The following is an 18064-nucleotide window of genomic DNA, read 5'->3' on the forward strand; positions in this document are numbered from 1 at the left end:
TATTTCTTGGGATGAACATAAGTTGCACCATTTATTCCATAAGTCTGCCGTCTTTGTCTTTTAAGGGTTCCATTATTTTCGGGGCGACGTCGTGTACTCGTGTCATTCCTTTATACCTTATGCCCCTTGACCTTACTTGTACCTAACACTGGATTTTAATTTAGTCAACGTATACCAAGCACCTTACAAGTGGTCCTACTTTATCCCTGTATAATTGTATCACACCGTTCAATTCATACTTACATATCCCCCTTTTAGTTCGTACTCAGTTTCAGTTCCTGACATCTCTTTGAGGTGCTTCTGTTAGAGTTCTTTCCCCAATTAGTCGGTAGGGAATTATAAACTGTTATCTTAAACCATTTTCCAACCATTGTTGGAAGAAACCAGAATTTCTAAAACATCACAGTACCTCTTTTAATACTTACTTGACCTACATGGAATCCTTCCGAGTTTATCCCTGAGTTATGAACATCCCATCTAATTTACAATAAAAGTTGTGGGCTTGGTATTTTCAAAAAGAGTGAAGCTGAATTGCTGGATATCCTATCCTTCCACCTGAGCTTCTCCCTTTTTTTTCTTACAGCACAATTGCGGCTGGAGATACTGCGGTCCTAACTGTACTGCTCAGACAGACTTTTGTTTTTCCAAAATGAACTTCCCCAAGTAAAAAGGGTACCCCTTATCGACAACATAAAGAGTACCTCTTACAGCTTTAATTTAGCATAATATGGGTACTCGATATCAATTTCCAAGGCGTGTTATAAAACTATGTTTTATTCCCTTTTTCTTATTTTGGGAAAATTTCGGCAGAGTTTCCTCTATAATCCTTACTATCCCACAACCTACACGTAGAAAATACCAACAACGCCTCACAGGGCCAACATATATACATATATTCATGTCATATCGCATTACCACCATAATGCCTCACAGGGCCAATATACACATGTGTTTATCACATTTCATGTTACAGCCGCACAGGGCTTCCTGCATTATATCAAAACAAAACTGGAAAAAATACCCCATATAGTCAACCAACCTTTACCTATCACTTTCCTGTACTTGTGGCCCATTTAGTCCCTTGTTCGTCCTAGTGACCTAGGAGGCAAAGTATGCTTTTCCTCCTCATCTGTGTGCCATCTACTCATCTGTCCCTCGTCATCTTCCTCACTTAAGTCCAAAAGACATGAATAACTAGGTGACCCCTAGTTTACTGACGTCCAAGATAAGGGGCACGAGTACAAAGTAATACTTACCGTAGGAGCTAGCTCAATAGTGCTCCGTCATCAGAGCAACTGGCATGGCTTCCGTAATAGCTTCCCGGCTCCTCGAACTTTTTGGGGCTATCGCCATTGGGCCTTTCAAGGAATCAGCCTTATTAGTATACTAGAAGGCCTCTGAAGGGTCAGTCTCAATCGAATGAATGGGTTACTTCGAGGGGTCAGTCTCAATAGAATAGCTTGGACTCCTCCTGCTCGGTCCTAGAGCCAGAAATCCCAATCCCGAAGGAACCTTGGGGGCCTTTCCCACACCCTCTCTGCTGTCCAGAGCTGATTTTGTCATCTTTCACCCCGATCTGTACCTATTTACAAGAAAAGATGCCAGAAACAATTTCCTCTTTAGAGACATCACCGTACACATAATAATTTATTAAGGAGGGATTGTCCTAATGACACAGCTCTATCTCACGATCTTAGATATGAAAAAAAAGTAACATCCTATATGTCCTGTAGCCTCCTGTTTATAGATGTGGCGCGCAATACATCGATAACCAAGACTCTACTAGACACAATCTGCAGACAATCCAAGGACAAACTACTCTGATACCACTTCTGTCACGACCCAAACTCGTAGGCCGTGATTGGGGTCCAACCTAGACCCTCCGTACATATATTTATTAGTTGTGGTCAAGTTGAATGATAGATACATTATACAAATCGAGCGTACTCAAACCAGACTACAAATAATCTGACCTGTACATAGGAACCCCTATGGGTCATAGCATTTCATATATCTGTAGCCTCTTTCATTTACATTATAACATGAAAGGGCACGCAAGCCGCCAAGGTTGCCATAACGTAATAATATATACCATACATCATGTAGACCCAGCTGAACCAAGCTGACATATACACAACCCACATATATATGTCTACAGACCTCTAACAATATTAATGACAACATATAGCGGGACAGGGCCCCCGTCGTACCCCTGAATAACAAAATAATACTACACATCAACGACTAGTGCCAAAAACTAGGTTCCGATACAATGGAACCTCTTCCAGCTGAGCTGAGCATAATCCTAAGCTGACGGACTCCAAAAACTGTATTTATATCTGCGGGCATGAAATGCAGCCCCCCCCGAGAAAAGGGGGTCAGTATGATATATGTACTGAGTATGTAAAACATAACATAATACAACTGGAGGTATATCCGAAATAAATATGCAGGGGAACAAATTATCAAATTAGAAGCCTGTACCTGTACTTTGTGAATTACAAAAGCATGCATGCTCATATCATACCATATAGACGACCCTTTCAAGGGTCCGGTGAATCATATTAATAAAACCATCATGGCCCCAGTGCTATCACCTCCTTATTACAAGACATCATCATATATATACATACATAACCATCCCTTTAGTGAGGGGCTCAGTGGACAATGCAGTAAATTATGCACGATGACGTAGCCGTCCTGGGACTCGGTGAAAGAAGGGTTACAGTATACATGAGTAGAGTAGTGAGTAACTATATGCAATTTAAATCATTATCAGAAACTCGACAAAATAAGAAAGTTAAGCTTTTGTTTGAGGGCCCGAGTAACGGTGTAGTCATCTCGAGTGTCCTCTAAATGCCATTATAGGTTGCCTTAAAAGTAATCTCGGGGACCTAGACATGTATTAACATAGGGCCAAATCATTTATGGAATCAAAAATACTTAGTCTCGTATTGTCTTCAAGACTTGGAGCCTATACATTTGGTACCTCTTTAACATATAGAAGTTTCCAGAGAAATAGTTTAACTACTATCAGAGTTTGATATTCAAAAGTAACTAGGACATGTTAAGAATGGAGTTACTCCGGAACTCACATCATATTTAACTTACCACTAAGACATGCCAGAAAAGAAAGAGAGTAAATCTATATAGTCTGTACTTTCCTTCAGGTGGTCATTATATACATATCTTGTACCCGGCCCATCTTGGGGTTCAGTGAACAACTATGGCATCATAATCTCATTTTCATACCAAGTACATATCAAGAGAAAGGAAAGATAGTTTCCCATACACTACTCTTTAGCACGTAGAAGCCTTAATAGGCAATGCTCAATTCTTGTAGAGGTGTCAATACCTAACTGTAGTTAGGGATTATGAGGCGTACCTGGTGTTCTGGAATGGAATTATCCCCACATTCCACATACAATTCACTTAAGGCTAAGACTTGCCAAAAGGAAAGAAAGATAGTTGTGCGTACTTATACCAAAACATGCCAAGAGAAAGCTTTACATACCTCATACGAGTCACTCTTTGTCACGTTCGCCTCGTCTTCCTTTGAAACTATTAAACATGAAAGTAATACGAATATCAAACACTCTTTTCTTTCCATCACCTTTAATTGCACCATAGTATTCATGGAATCTATTTCCTTGTTCGCTTCCTCGACTAGTTCTTTAATTAGTTAAGGCATTAACGAACATTAGGCAGCACCTCCCCTATAATATGCCCTATCCGAATTTCCAATCACACCCCTAATAACTATAGCCAATCGAAAACAAAAATCTACAACATATATACAGGCAATTCACACCAACATTACACAATACAAACCCCAAACAACTCACTCCAAACTATCAAAACGTGAATTCTGGACAGCTTACTATCTTACATTCTCGCTTCATTTCGAAGGGGTAATTGAGGGAAACAGGCTTTATGTCCTTCATAAAAGTTATAGAAATATGTCTTAGGGTCGCATACAATTTTAAATCACCCATACATCAATTCGGTACAAAAGGATACGCCTAAAATACCCACAGCAGTCCATATAAGATATTCAAAACCAAAATCTGGGCAGTACCTCCTCTATACTTCATCACCCTTTTTCGAGCAGATAAAAGCAAAACTTGATTTTAAGGTCTAAATGAAAGTTATAGATCTATGAAGTAACTTTACAAAACATATTTAATCACTCGAAACAAAGTTGTACACAAGACGTTATACTAATATTACTAACAACAGTCCCTTCCAAAAACGGGTTTGTTGACTATTTCTTAACATTTTCTCTCTTTGTTCTTTCAACTTTCTCTCAAGTTCCAAGCAGAAGAATTAATTCCGAAGATATCATAAGATACATATATACATATCCACATGGTTGAGGAATATTGTAGAGAATTAATTCACGAAGGAAAATTGGAGAACTTACCTTGAATCTTTCAAAATGTGGCTGCCTTTCTCTTCTTCCTTTTTCACATGTCTCTCTATATTCTTGGTTGATTTTTTGCTAAGAAATGTTGTAATTAGTCATTAACATACATATCCACCTTTTTAGAAGATGCCATGTGGCATCCCCTTAGGGGTGCCATGTGGCATCCCCCTAGGAAGCCACCTAGGCTCATGCAGCCTATCACACACCACCACGTGGTAGCAGGGTCCACCCCCAAGTAGGTAGGTGAGTCACCTTCTTTCTTGTCACCTTACTTCTTATCACCTTCTTTCTTGTCACCTGCTTGCTTCGCTTTCATAAGTTTGAAAACTAGTTTTTTTGCATCCTCTCGTAGGTTCGTTATCTTGTCTTTTTTTAAGAGCCTATGTAACCCGTGCTACTTAAGCTTAGTATGTCCTTAAGTAACTCAAGTGTGTAAGACTTCTAAATTAGTAGCTTACATAGGTGAATCGAGTCCTACGGCTTGTTTCTTGGCCTCCAACTCTTTTCGGATTCTCATGACTCTATTTCCAACCTTCTCTACTACGGGGTATCACATTCTCCCCTTCTTAGAGTCGTTTGATAGTGTCTGGATAGTGGGGATATCCTGGACACTTTCAACAAGACCAGGAACATGTTTCAAGGTTCAAAAGTGTGGGGTGTAACATCTTACATACTTAAGCTACTTGATTACATACCAAGCTTACGTAGCAAGGATTATACAGGTTCATAAAGTAAGACGAGATTACGAACCCACAAGGGGAAAAATATAGTGCCACATGGAAGAATGAGATAATGCCACATTGCAGCATCAGAGAGTGCCACATGGCAGCAGCTAGAGAAAGGGTGGTGGGCCCTTACATGCCATATGGCAGCCCAAGGTTGGAGGGGGTGGTGTGTTGGCCCAATGAGGGCTTGACATGTGTCACCACTTAGGGTTGACATGTGTCACCTCCTAAAGTGGCCTATATATATAGATATTTTATGATCAACCTTATCAACAAGTCATTATCTTCCAAGTTCAAGAGGCTTCTAGAGAAAGAAAGAAGAGAAGAGAAATCTAGAACTAGAGAGACAGTAGGTTTGGCCAAGGAGAAAAAAAGGTAAGTCTTCGATTTTGTTTCATGAATTAATTATATAGGGTGCACTAAGATGTTATGAAGGTGTTATTAATTAAAATTTATGATTTGGAGAAGCCCAAAATGTTCAAACAGCCACAAAGTTTTAGTCGTGCTAAAGAAACTTTCGAGGCAAGTTTTAGCGAGTTTCAGGCAAGGTAAGGTTTTAACTTTCAAATTGGAGTTTATGATGGTTTTATAAGGTATAATACATGTTTTAAATAAGGTTGGAAGTGAAAAATTTGTATAAGGATGCTTGATGTTAGAGACAAACTAAATTGAAGTCATCATAGCTAAATCGAAGTCGCGTAGGGTGTTGTGATTGTGGGCTTCGGTTGTAGCTGGTATGGTTGTGTGTTTCATGGCTGTAAAGGGTTCTAAAAAGGGTGAGTTTTCTTCTGGTTTCATCCACATGACCCCCCGTTTAGTATGGTTAAAGATTTTACGCAATAAAGGTTTAAAACTCTATTTTGGCATAGTAGTTTTGAGGTAGTTGTTTGGAGTTGTATTGTGTAATGTTGAGGTAGTTTAATTATATATATGCTTCTGGTTTTTTTGTTGGTATGGTTGTTGACATTGTGTCCGAGTTGAAATCTAGGGGATGTTAAAGTTATAGGGGAGATACTGCCCGATTTTCGGTAAATTTGGAACTAGTAACAAACTAGTCGAGGGTATTGGATATGGAAATGATTCCTATGGGTACTTGGTTATAGATTTTGAAATTGGAAAGCGAAAGGTTACTAACCTCAGTATTACTCTCATGTTAATAGGTCAAGTAGGTAACGAGGCGAGCTAGATTACAATGAATCCACAAAAAGTACGTGAAGCTTACCATTTCTTTTTCTTTTGGCATGTCTTAGCCTTAAGTTATTTATATAAAAAACTTGGGAGTCATTCCATTCATAGAGATCTGAGTATGAGTCAAGACCTTTGTTCACTTATGGATGTTAGAACCCCTGCAATAAGTGGATTCCTCGCCTTTCAAGTCTTCTGTAGGATGATAAGTAGTACATATAAGGCTTGCCTATTTCTCTCTTTGAAAGGGGCTTAAGGTAAGGGAAATGATGTCTGATATGAGTTTAGAAGTAATTCCATTTATAGGTTGCGGATGTAATTCGTGACTCGTAGTCACTTCTGAGTACTAAGGGTCCGAAAGTGCCTCTTCTTCATATATTTATACTATTCATCATCACCGGCAAGTCAAAATGGCTTCACCGCCGTCGGTAAAGCTCCCTTGGCCACTGAATATAGATCATCAAACATCACCCCTTCATTCAGCTAATGACACTTCGAATCTGCAAAATAACACTGAAAACACAATAGCAATTTGAAGTGATGCTGGTTTGACTCAACTACAATCGATCGGTGTTTATATTTTTGAGGAGGAGCTGTGAATTGCTCAAAAAATTGTTGCTATGCAAACCAATGGATTCATTCGAGTTACAAGAGAAGGTGCGCCTGATTCCTTATCATTTGGACTACCCACAGTCCAAATATTGGATCAAATCACCATATAAATTATGAGTAATGACTAGGCGATCGCTGAACTAAAAACGCCAGACTCACCAGAACGCTGCCTTCTTATTCGATCATGCTCCGGCGACATTTGAGACATCAGACCTCTTGGGTTTGTTTCGCAGGTCATGAAGCAGCTGTGGGATCAAGTTTCACCGGTATAGCAATCTCTGGCAAAAAAATCCATGTCGACGCCGGAGGTTCGGCAACCCAATCTGACCAAATCCAATGCAAAAATGTTCATGAAGGTCTTGTACATCTCCCTAGCAAAAAGTGCCAGATTGAATCAATCCCCAGCTCCTCGAATATCTTTTAAACTCCTGATCACAGTTTAGCAAAGAACACGCAGGCTCAGCTGGTCGATTTCCAAAAAAAATTAATTTGCAGGGCCAATTACAGCAACAATTGCATGGAATGCAATCTTGTGATCACTATGATTATGCTCCTGATCAAATTCGAGTAATTCAAGGTACGCATAATCAATGTAATAGTAAGTCGTCGATCGAAACTCAAGTTGCCAGAGCTCCAGTGAACCAATTGATGGAGGACCAATGCCAAAATATCCCTAAAGGTGTTGTGATGATTCAGAACCAAATAAGGGACCTCGAATCATCTCCTACAAGTTCAAATTCAAAAAGTTGTCAAGGCTTGAATGAAGGAGTTGCTCACAGTCATAGTGCTAGCAGTGATGCTATTATCATGATTAATGATAATAGCATTCTTCAGTATGAAAATGTTAAAGATACCTTAAATGCTGAGAAAAATCAGTCACAAGGAAGAATAACCAAAGGTAATTCTTCTCACTTTAATTCTATGCCTCCTACTAATGATCTGTTGAAATCCAGTGAGCCTCATTTGCCTCATGGAAATGAGTTACCTGGTATTGCTATGAACATATCTATGCAGGGCTCCAAGATTGCTAACTATCCTGAAAATTTATCCAAAGTGATCAATAAAGCCAACCCCCAGCCTAGAAACCAAAACCATATTCAGCCCTCTACCAATAACCACAATAGCTTCCCTAAGGTGTCTAGCAACTTTGACTCCTATGGAAAAACTAATCATCCTAAGGTTCCTAACAACCTGGACAAAATTAGTCCTAACCATTATGGAACCAAAGTAGTTCACACTCGGACCCAACCTAATAGCACTAACCACAACCCCTAGAAGAATAACTTTCCCAACTTGAAGGACCAGGTCCCTCATCCTGCCACATATACTGTAATTCAGACCTTTGCTGCCAAACTCAGAACAAACCAAGCTAAGAATGAGGCACCCTTTGAGTTGTCCCCCCTGAATACACCACCAAACAAGGGCTTGCTACTGTGATTTTTAAAAAAATTGACTTCATGCACAAACTTGCTGAAATATGCAAGTACACCTTGGTTGGAAAGTTTACCAATACCATACCTAAAATAGAGTTAATAAGTAGAAGCTTTATTCTTCAAACTCAACTTTTAGGGGTGTTAAAATTGCTCATTTCAATGCTAGACATTTCTACATTGATTTGGACAATGAGTTGGATTATACCACTATTTGGACTAAGCAGAGAATGAACATAGAGGGTCAAACCATGAGAATTCAAACATGGATTCCAACATTCACACCTGAAGAAGAAACTCCAATAGTGCCTATCTGGGTGGCCTTACCTGAGCTACCTTGGCATTTCTACAATAAGGAGTTCATCACAGCTTTACTATCATCTGTGGGGAAAATTTTGTACCTTAACACTGCCTCTATTCAAAACACTAGGGGGAGCATAGCTAAAGTGAGACTTCAAGTTGACCTCACTAAAGAAAGACCTCCCTATGTATGGCTGGGCTATGATGAAGATGATAAAACTAGAGGGAGGTGGCAACCTATTCTATATGAGAATGTTCCTGATTATTGCATGTATTGTAAACATCAAGGTCACTTGATACATGCATGCAATATACAAAAGAGGGATGAATAACATAGGAAAAGAAAAGAATAGGAAGCAGCAAACAAGATCAACAACAAAGAGGGCATGATTAACAAAAATCAGGATGTGCCATACATCAATGAACCTGTAAATGTTATCCCTACTCATCCTCAACAGATGGTTGATAATAGAAATACTGAGCAATTGCAATTTCAGAGGAGGAAGCAACCCAAGGGACATAATAATCCCCAACACAACATTGTCATTAACTCTTTTTTGCCATAGCAGAACAGGAGATCTGATAATCTCAAACCAAAAGTCATAGAAGCAGGTAAGCACTCTACTCATAACTTCAATTCAAATAATTATGTTGATCTTGTTGCACAAGATCAAACCACTAATCAAGATGCAGGAGAACCAACTAACCAAAGGAACTCAATTGAGAAGAGTTCATTACCAATGCAGGAAAGCACTCCAAGCCAAAGATAAGGTATTGACTTATCTCTCCCACAAGACCATTCCCCCTATATTATACATATAAGTATTATCTTAACAGGTACTAATCAAAGGACCAATGTAGCAAGGAATTCAGGTATTGACTTATCACTCCCAATCCCCCTGAGTCCCCCAATTTATACTGTTGTTGTTGCTGATCCAATAGTTGATAGAGGTAAGGCTGGAAGTGCTCAAGGGAACCCCACTAACATGCATTATGGGGAAACCAACAAAGGAGGGGTAATGGCTCATGTTATGCATGAGAATCCAATGGACCCTAGGAGTGACTTTAGAGATCCTTCTACCTCTACACATAAGGCTCAAACTGACACTTCTACTCATGCTACTATCTCTGCTAATGAACCTCACATGAAATATGCCAAAGGTTCCATGGCCAAAGATCTAGGATCCCATGCTAGTACTAGTGGCAAAGATTCCACTGTTAAGAAGAATAAATTGAGAAAAAAGAGAAGAGAGGCCATCAAAAAGAAAATTCAAGAAAAGAATTATGCTGAGAAATGTCAATCTCCCAATTTGGACAGGGTGATATTGCAGCAAGGGGAGCAGGAATGCCAATAATTTGTTCTTGATGAGGATCAAGTAGCGATGGATATCACTCCTCTCCAAGCTCACTACATTCTCACATCTCCTAAACAAACTGTTTACAACACTCCTGAAATAGTTACTGATCTCCCTCAACTCAAATGCAACCCCAACACTAATATACAGGATTTTAGTGATGAGTATGCAGTGTGTGAGTCAGAGTGTGAGTCAGAAAATAAAGAAAATAATGATAAACATTCTTTGCAAGATCATGATGATGATAGTGTAAGTGAGCAGTTAATCAAAATTTTCAGCCCCTCTCCTGATAATGTCTATGAAGAAGAAACTCAGTAATTGACTAGTTCACAGGGCCTATCTCCTAGAGGGATATATAGGACCAGACTTAGCACTAAAACAAAAAACTCTACTATATTTGTCCCCACTAGCAGGACAAGTACCAGGCTCCATACCCCCAAACCATCTAAATGATTAGTATCCTTAGTTGGAATGTGAGGGTATTAATACCCAAGGAGCCATGGAAAGAATTAAACTCCTCAAAAACATTCATCATATCTCTATCATTGCTATTCTGGAACCTTTCTCTGATAACACTCAGTTGCAGCACTTCAAAAACCATCTCAATATGGACTATGCTACTCATAATCCAAATGGTAAGATTTGGATTTTTTGGACAAAAGATGTGAATTGCACTATCTAGGAGAATGAGGAACAGCTGATCACTTGTGAAATCAATCATGTAATGAGCGCTAATCAGTTTATTACTACTTTTGTATATGCCAAGTGTAAGGATCATCTCAAAAGTCCTCTCTGGGATAGCATTCTGCACCAGTCCACTACACCTCTTCCATGGTGTACTCTAGGTGATTTCAATGTTATTACTGATCCTGAAGAAAAAATTGGAGGGGTCATGTATAATATGAGAAAAATCCTTGAGTTCATTAGTACTTTAGAGGCTAGTGGCTTGCAAGATCTTATCTTCACTAGAAAGAAGTACACCTGGTGCAACTAGAGGGACATCATGTCCAGAATTTGGAAAAGACTAGGTAGGGGGGTGGCTAATGATAGATGGATGGAAACTATGCCCCTTACCTCCATCACTCATCCCCCCTTTGTGGGCTCTGATCACTGCCAACTACTCTTGGAAATGGTTGATCAACATCACAACCCCATCAAGTATTTCAAGTTTCTTAATTGTTGGCCTGAACATCCTTCTTTTATGGAGCTTGTTAAAAACTATTGGACCAGACACATAGAGGGTAATCCTATGTGGATCTTCCACAAAAAGATGAAGAGACTTGCCACCACTCTTAGTGATTGGTCCAGGAATTAGTTTGGTGATATTTATGCTAAAGTCAAAGAGTATGAGGAAGCTGTTAGACAAGCTGAAGAAAACCTGATCAACATGAATTCCAACGATAATAGGTCCAAGCTTCTTGCTATCAATGCTGAATATATTAGATACATGAAAATAGAAGATGCCATTCTTAGGCAGAAATCTCAGCTGCACTGGTTCAAAAAGGGTGACATGAATTCTAGCTACTTCCATGCTTTGATTAGAGGTAGGAGAAGGAAGCTGTACATTCATAAGAGACAAAATAATGAAGGCTCTTGGGTGCAAAGTGATGCTGAGATAGCTGAAGCAGCTTGTAACCATTTTCAACAAATCTTTACTGGAGAAGAGAAGTATATTCAACAACAGCACCTTCAGTGCATTACTTCTATGGTTACTAATTAGCAGAATGAGGCCCTCCAAGACACACCTTCTATGGAAGAGCTGAAAACTGTGGTATTTGCCATGAATCCCAACTCAGCAGCTGGTCCTGATGGGATGAATGGCAAATTCTTCCAAGTATGCTGGGACATCATCAAAGAAGACCTCCTTAGTGTAGTTATTTTCTTCTTCTGTAGTCAGACTATGCCTAAGTATTTCTCTCATGCCTGTTTGGTTTTTCTCCCCAAGGTAAACTACCCCACCAAAATCTCTGAATTGAGGACCATAAGTTTGAGTAATTTCACCAACAAAATCATTTCCAAACCCCTTTTTCTTAGACTTGCACCTATCCTTCCTAATCTCATCTCTCTTAACCAATCTGGCTTTGTTAAGAATAGGAGCATATCTTAGAATATCATGTTGGCCCAGGAAATCATCCACCAGATTAAAAAGCCTAACATAAGGGGCAATGTTGTGATCAAGCTTGACATGACCAAAGCTTATGATAGGGTATCATAGTCCTACACCTACCTTGTTCTTAGAAGAATGGGATTTGGTGAAAGATTTATTGACATGGCTTGGAGAATCATGTCAGACAATTGGTACTCTTTTATAGTTAATGGATCCAGGTATGGTTTCTTTCATTCTACAAGGGGTCTCAAGCAGGGTGATCCTCTTTCCCCAGCCTTATTCATTCTTGGAGATGAAGTTCTCTCTAGGCTCATGAAAAATCTTCATCACCACATTCAGTTTCATGGTTTCTTCATGGATTAAAAGGTCCCTCAAATCAACCACCTTATCTTTGCTAATGATATCATTATCTTTGCCTCTGGAAGGAAGCATACCTTGACTCTCATCATGGAGACCTTAGATGCTTATGGAAAAGTATCTGGACAATTGATAAACAAACAAAAGAGTCACTTTATAGTTCTATCCAATGCCTTCAAGGCTACTGTCTTGAGAATCAAGAGGATCACTGGATTTAGCCAAAAGAGTAGTCTCATAACCTACTTGGGGTGTCCGATTTATATTGGCAGGCAAAGAATTATCTATTACTCTGATCTTATTGCAAAGGTTGTTAATAGGATCACTGGCTGGCATGCAAAAATATTGAGCTATGGGGGAAGATCTATTCTTGTCAAGCATGTTATTCAATACATGCCAATACACTTGTTATCAGCCAGCACCCCTCCCTCTACCATCATCAAGCAGATCCAAAGCATCACTGCTAACTTCTTCTGGGGGTGGAAAAATGATAAGATAAAGTACCACTGGTCCTCATTGAAGAATCTTAGCTATACTTGTGATGAAGGGGGTATAGGAGTTAGACAAATCAATTATGTTGTTAAATCCTTTTAGTACAAGCAGTGGTGGACCCTCAGAACTAAAAACACTTTGTAGGGAGAGTTTCTTAAGGACAAATACTGTCAAAGGGCCAACATCATCTCCAAAAAATGGCACACTGGTCAATCCCTAATTTGGAAGCATCTGATGAACAACAAGCACAACATTGAGCCTCACATTCAATAGCAAATCAAGTCTGGCTCTTGCCTTTTCTATTGGGACAATTGGCTAGGTGTTGGCCCCTTAGCACATTTTTCTGCTAATAGCTGTAGGCTTAACAACACCTAGGTTTCAGCTTTCCTAACCAATGGCCAATGGAATGTGGATCTCATCATCTAAGAAGCCCCTTCTTAATTTGTCCCTAACAGTTTAGCAACTCAGTTCAGCTACCACCCCCTATATCAGGACCTATCTTGTTGGATCCCTAATGGCAATGGGGAGTTCAGTTGCTCCTCTACATGGGAGATCATCATAGATAAGAGGACAAAGACTATGTTGAACTCATGTACTTGGCATAAGTGTATTCCTTTCAAATGCTCCTTCTTGGTCTAGAGAGCCACTAGAGGGAAATTACCTACTAACGAGAATCTGATCAGCTTTAGAAAAGCTCCCTCTCAATGTTATTGTTGTTATAAACCTGGGCAGGATACCATTGATCACACCTTTGTTGCAGGAGACTTTTTTCATAATGTATGGAGATTATTTTCTAACTCTTTGGGCATTAATACTGATTACACTCCACTTAGAAACCTGCTAATGAGATGGTGGACTTCAAAGCATAAGAATGAGGCCCAGAAACTCATTCTCCATACAACTCGTATCTTCATTTGTTAGAATCTATGGAAGAATAGATGTGCTTCCAAATATGGTGGGAAGTAGTCTAATCTAACTAGAGTCAAGTTCTCCATCTTCAAAGACACCTACAACCTTCTCACCACAGCTTTTCCTTATATGGTCTGGCCTAATAACTGGAAGGACCTGGTCCTTTTGGTTGAGCAGTGCTTTTATGATACCAAAGTAACCCCTACATATTATCTTAAACCAGCTGCTCCCAAGGTGAAGCTTAACGCTGATGGCAGTGCCCTTGGAAACCCTGGCAATATTGGTGGAGGGGGCCTCCTTAGGAATGCTCATGGTGATCTTATTTTTGCCTATGCAACCCCCTTGGGTGTAGGAACTAACAATCAAGTAGAGATCAAAGCTGCCATCTTTGGTCTCTCTTGGTGCCTTCATCTTGGTTACTCACAGGTAAACTTGAAGGTGGATTCTCAGCTTCTTACCAAGTGGCTACAACAAGAAGAAAAACCCCCTTGGCCCATCAAAGAGTAGCTGAACAGCTTAAAGAACATCATCAGCCAATTCCAAGATTTCAGCTGCAACCATATCTTTAGAGAATCCAACTACACAACTGATTCCTTGTCTAAACATAGCCATAAATGCACTTCTCCTGAACTCTTCTTCACCAAGCAAGACCTCCCTTAAGAATCCAGAGCTCATATGGAAATGGACAAACTGGGCATGGCTAACTTTAGGAGAAGAAGAACCAAGAGGATCAAGAAGCCACCCTGACTTCTCCCCTACAGTACTTCCTAGTGCACTAACTTATTCTTCAACCTGAATGTATCTACTTCATAGTTATATTGTCTTTGAAGAATTCATAGTTAGGGCCACTGTAAAAGAGAGGGTCTTCCTTAGTTCTTGCTCCTCTAGTCTCATAAACTCTAATCTTGCATCTAGAATTAGAATAAGCTCCCCTCCCTTTATTTTCTGCCCTGCAGGTATAATCACAGAGCTGCAGCCCCTACCCTCTATTGGTTGATGCATCTTGTGCAGGAATATCAGAGACCTGCAAAAACTAACCACCAGTCCCTCATCATCTTCTTTTTCCTAAGAGCTTGCAGAACTGCAGCATAAATCAGCATGCCTCTCTATTGCAAGATGCTATAGCTTGCACAAGCATGATATACTAGACAGTTGTAACACTTTTAAGCACTCTTGGAGCATCTTTATTCTTTATTTGTTTCTTGTTAAGTTGTTATGTGTAGGTTCAAATAAAGGCAATATCTCTTTGAAGTTGAAGCCTCTTTTAGACTTCCTACAATGCAAACAAGTATCAAAGAAACCATCTAGAGCTCCATTACATTTCCTGCTGGCTACTTCAATCACTGGAACACTGGAGTGCACCAACCTGGAAGCTCTCAAGATTATGCACACTGTTAAGCCTCTTGTAACATTACTACTCAAGCACCATTAGTTCAACCTTCAAGTAGCAGTTCAAGCCACAACTGCATCACATATAAGCTGTAACTTACAACCATTCAACCCAACATCATCCTCAACAACAACTCCAGCTGCAGCCTGCTACAACTCTATATTTTTTTCCCTTTTTCATCCTCCTTAGCTCTTATAATCATTATATTGATGTTGATACATCCTTCCATTTGGACTTACTTGGTACGACAAGACTAAAAAGGGCAAAGATGAAAAGAATTTTCGCACCCCATGCAACATAAAAGTTTCGTATACTTGTTCTTCTTCAATTTAGCTATGTATGATACATAGCGTAGTTGAATAGGACTAGTGTAGGTTACTTTTTTTTCTCATGGAAGGGGAGAGTCTCCCTCGTTTATACTTTCTTAGTCAACTTGTTACACCCCGCACTCTTGAGCTCGGAACATCTTCTTAAGTTCCTTAGACATTATCATGTGAGCCGGATAAGCTACGACCCTATCAAATAACTCTAAGGAAAGAAGATTGTGATACCTCGCGAGAAGGGAGGTTGGAGATAGAGTCATAAGAATCCGGAAAGAGTTGGAGGCTAAGAAATGAGTCGTAGGACTCGATTTACCTACGTAAGACACTAAGTTAAGAGTCTTATACACTTAAGTTGCTTAAGGATATACCAAGCTTACGTAGTGCGGATTACATGAGCTCTTAAAGTAAGACGAGATTACGAACCCGCGAGGAAGGGAAAAAGACGACGCGTGGCAGCCAATGGAGGAGAGACATGTGGCAGCACCTCAAGCAAGCAGGTGATGCACCTACTTAGGGTCAAGTAGGTGATGCAGCTGCTTGGGGGAGGTGGACCCCGCTGCCACGTGGCAGCATGACACTGTGGCCAATCATGGCTTGACACGTGTCATCCTTAGGGGCTGACACGTGTCACCCCTTGGGACCACCCATATAAGTGATATGTATCTCAAACTTCAGCTTGTTCATCAAAATTTCCAGCAGCAACGTGAACAAAAAACCCTAAAGCTAAGGAGAGAAACTTGCGACGGCTTTGGGAGAAAAATAGGTAAGTTCCATTTTCGTTCCGTAAATTAATTAATTAGCGTATAATACGATGATATGAAAGTATTAGTAGCACCAAATTAGGATTTGGTGCAGTAAAAATCAGACAGCAAGCTGCCACAACGATTCAGCACGTGAAAACAATTCTGAGACGCGATTTCAGCGAGTTCTAGCCAATTTCGGGAAAGGTAAGTTCTTCCACTCTAATTTGAAGTTTATGATGTTAAATTATGGTGTATTACACACCTTAGGAGATTCTGGAAGTTGGGGAAAAGGTTTGAAAAGTTCAGCGTTCGGAATAAACGAATTTGGAATCGCTATAGTTAAGTTGTTGTCGAAATAAGGTGTTGTACGCGTAGGGGCTGCTGCTGGTTGTGTTGCAGGGTCTAAAAGTTATATAAATGAGGTGTGGGAGCTACTTGTTGCATCCACATGACCCTCCACTTTGAAATTAAAGAATTCATGAAAGAAAGAATAAAGACTCTAGTTTTGGTATCTTAGTTTCGAGTTAATTGTCGGGGGTTTATATTGTGTAATTTTGGTCGTAATATGTATATGTATGGGTTGGTGGTTGCATTGTTGGTTGGATGCAGGTTCTAAGTATATGGTTGGGAATTCGGATAGGGTACATTATAGGGGAGGTGCTTCCCGATTTTCGTTAACATCCTAACTAGTTAAGGAACTAGCCGAGAAGGCGAGCGAAGGGATAAATGTTATGAATACTCGTGGGTAGTCTAAGTTGCTGAAAAGTCCAAGGTTGTTAATACTTACATTAATTCCATGTTAAATAGGTTTCGAGGACAACGATGTGGACGTGATTAAGAGAAGTCCATACAAGGTATGTGAAGCTTTCCTTTGGCGTGTGTTTGGAATAGATATGTAGAACTATTCTTCTTTTGTTTTGGCATGTCTTAGATATAAGTTATGAATGATATGTATACGATATTTGGGATTCAATCCATTCGTAAATCCCTGAGTATGAGTCGAGACTCTTGTTTACTTCTTGGTATTAGAATTTCTGCAATAGCTGAGTCATTGCCTTTTTGTCTTCTATGTGATGAAAACTAGTACATGTAAAGCCTATTTCTTCTTTCCTTTGGAATGGCTTAACTTTAAGTGAAATGGTATATGATATAGGTTTAGAGGTAATTCCATTTATGAGCTCTGATTGTAACTCATGACTTGTAGTCACTCCTGAACATTAAGAGTCTGAAAGTAGTCAAGGGTTAAGCAACACCCCCAAGCCTTAACATAAATAATCAAAAATAAAAATACAAAGAGGGGGACATAAACCTTACCTCCGATCCTATGGTGGATCATAAGTCGGCTAACCTATTAAGGTCGGCTAACTCATCCCCGATACAAAGAAGAGACTAACTATAACTAGAAAGCAGTAAACCTGTGAGAGGACTCCTCCCGGTACAATTCAACTATGAAAGCATAAATGAGGGAGACTCTCCCCTTCCATGAGACAAAAGGAAAGTAACCTACACTAGTCCTATTCCAACTATGCTACGTACCAGACATAGCTACATTGAAGAAGAACAAGTATACGAAACTTCTATCTCACATGGGATGGGAAAATTCTTTTCATCTTTGCTCTTTTTATTCTTGTCGTACCAAGTAAATCCAGGTGAAATGTGCCATTGCATAAGTATCATGATTATCAGCTATGGGGGCTGAAAGGAAAGGAAATA

The sequence above is a fragment of the Solanum dulcamara genome, chromosome 3 (assembly GCF_947179165.1).
Source record: "Solanum dulcamara chromosome 3, daSolDulc1.2, whole genome shotgun sequence".
Taxonomy (NCBI): Eukaryota; Viridiplantae; Streptophyta; class Magnoliopsida; order Solanales; family Solanaceae; genus Solanum; species Solanum dulcamara.